This window comes from Schistocerca gregaria, unplaced genomic scaffold, assembly GCF_023897955.1.
Source record: "Schistocerca gregaria isolate iqSchGreg1 unplaced genomic scaffold, iqSchGreg1.2 ptg000655l, whole genome shotgun sequence".
In the NCBI taxonomy this organism is placed as follows: Eukaryota; Metazoa; Arthropoda; class Insecta; order Orthoptera; family Acrididae; genus Schistocerca; species Schistocerca gregaria.
In genome coordinates this window covers 32,501-35,000 of record NW_026062039.1, presented here as the reverse complement: position 1 = coordinate 35,000, position 2,500 = coordinate 32,501, and the positions used below count along the sequence as shown (strand labels likewise).

General features: G+C 57.0%; 1 non-coding gene across 1 annotated transcript in view; it reads left to right on the top strand.

Annotated features, from left to right (window-relative positions):
- Nucleotides 1–1,967: 1,967 nt before the first annotated feature.
- LOC126318143 (small subunit ribosomal RNA) overlaps nt 1,968–2,500 on the top strand; it is a 1,893-nt gene continuing 1,360 nt past the window's right edge. Inside the window, exon 1 of the ribosomal RNA XR_007557180.1 lies at nt 1,968–2,500. This exon is cut by the window's right edge and continues 1,360 nt beyond it. This is a non-coding gene — a ribosomal RNA (small subunit ribosomal RNA).

Here is a 2,500-nt window from a genome sequence, read left to right as displayed (position 1 = left end):
AGTTACACTGCACCTTAACCTAAGTTACACTGCACCTTAACCTAACTTACACTGCACCTTAACCTAACTTACACTGCACCTTAACCTAACTTACACTGCACCTTAACCTAACTTACACTGCACCTTAACTGTCACATGTAACGTCACAGGAATGTAGCTTTGCCTAACAGCAACCCTCTGAACATAGTTCACTGCTTGGATCCTCTGGTGTCATGTGTATTTCTTGATGCCATGGTGCGTACCCTCACATAAAGGTCTTTCGAGTGTTGCGTACTTTCTACACAGTCCCGCTAACCACTGGAAGGGTGTACCGCTACAGAACGAATATCGCCCTCCCCTCCTGCCCTTCCAAGCTGGTCGGTCAGGCGTTTGTTTGTGAAATGAGCCTTGCAGCTGTTCAGTTGCATTCGGTTGTCGATGCAGTCAGTGTACGTTGTGGTACGGCCTGTGTGGACTGTCCGCTGATGTACGCGTAACCCACACTGATCATCCGTCGTTACGTACTGAGTGACATAATGTGGCACATGCTTGACCGTACACCGGCTGCGCCCTACAATGGCGAATCATAAGGGCCATATGTTGTGCACGATGCTACTTGTCTCGTCTCCCCATTACAGCGAGATTGCACTGTTGTACGCCGTACAGACATGTGGTAAGTAGGTACGGACGAAAGTATTGCATGTTGGCCCCCCCCCCCCCCTCCTCCCTCTGCCGGGAATCAGCGTGAGCCGTCTGTTGATGTAGCGACGAGGGTTTTCCTATTTAATCGTATTGCCCCACACAACATGATAGCACGGTGGACCGCGTTCCACATCTGCGACATGCTACAGAGGCCGGTTGACAGTCGACCGCGCAAGGGACATTGCACACGTGCGCGGACCATCTTCCACGTGTTCTCTCGTGTACATGCCGCAGTGTGTATGTGGGCTGATGTAGCGTGTCGTGACACATAACATGCAGGCATGCCAGAATCGTAGATTTCGCAAATGTAGATTGACGTATACGTTTGCTGCCAAAGATCCGCAAATGAACTGGAAATCAGTTGTTGAGCGGTTGTTCGCGCTGCAGGTGCATCGGTGATAGCGACGATCGGTACATCTGTGAACCGGTTGTTTCGGCGGTACCCGCCATGCCCCCGAACCTGAGTTGGCCATGTGGGTATGAAGCGATACGAGGCTGTGGCTTGGCGGGACAGTCCCCGGCCGGTGAGGGGGGGCCGCCCGGCGTGCTGGCCGCGCGCTGCGTGAGCGCACGCACTACAGCCGGCTGGTGGGGGGCGCCCAGTGGCAGGAGCGCCGGCCGACGGGCCCGGCTGGCGTCCCAGCTATGCGCCGGCGCACCCTGCGCGCGGCGCCAGGCGGCCAAAGTGGGTTCTGCCGAGCCCGGTGCGAAGCGCGGTGGACATCTGCAGTGTGCTGGTCCGATTGCGGACTGTGTGCGTTGAGGATGCGCCGCCGCCCGGCACTCGGCGTCGCGACGCCGTCTGCTGCTCGGTCGCCCCCAGCGGTTCTCGCAGGTGGTTTGTATCGCAGCTCTGCGGACGTGTTGGCGCGTGCGCTGTGCTGGGAGAGTTCGCTTCTGCACCCAAGTGGGGCTTTGCCCTTCTGTGGCGCTGGCGTTGGAGCTGCCGGTCACCGTAGGTGGCGCGTGTTGTTTCCCGCCGGCAATGCCACGACAGCACGCTCCCGGGCCTCTGTCGGCAGCGGCAAGCTCAGTTGGGAGCACGGGTGTTCGCACTGAAAGCGTCTACTCGCCTATCTCCGGGCGATTGCGCCTCTCTCGAACCCGACCAAGTACTTAGGACGGCGCTGCGCGCCGCCGGGACCTGAGAGGGTTTCGAGGTGTATCGTGCAGGGGAGCTCAGCCTCCTCCTGTTTGCAGAATAATTGAGCGGACGCTTGCGTGTTCGCGCGGGCCCTCGGGACACACTCCCGGGCGGCCGGCTGCTCAGCTCTCGTTGACGCAGCTCCCTGGTTGATCCTGCCAGTAGTCATATGCTTGTCTCAAAGATTAAGCCATGCATGTCTCAGTACAAGCCGCATTAAGGTGAAACCGCGAATGGCTCATTAAATCAGTTATGGTTCCTTAGATCGTACCCACGTTACTTGGATAACTGTGGTAATTCTAGAGCTAATACATGCAAACAGAGTCCCGACCAGAGATGGAAGGGACGCTTTTATTAGATCAAAACCAATCGGATTGGCTCGTCTGGTCCGTTTGCCTTGGTGACTCTGAATAACTTTGGGCTGATCGCACGGTCCTCGTACCGGCGACGCATCTTTCAAATGTCTGCCTTATCAACTGTCGATGGTAGGTTCTGCGCCTACCATGGTTGTAACGGGTAACGGGGAATCAGGGTTCGATTCCGGAGAGGGAGCCTGAGAAACGGCTACCACATCCAAGGAAGGCAGCAGGCGCGCAAATTACCCACTCCCGGCACGGGGAGGTAGTGACGAAAAATAACGATACGGGACTCATCCGAGGCCCCGTAATCGGAATG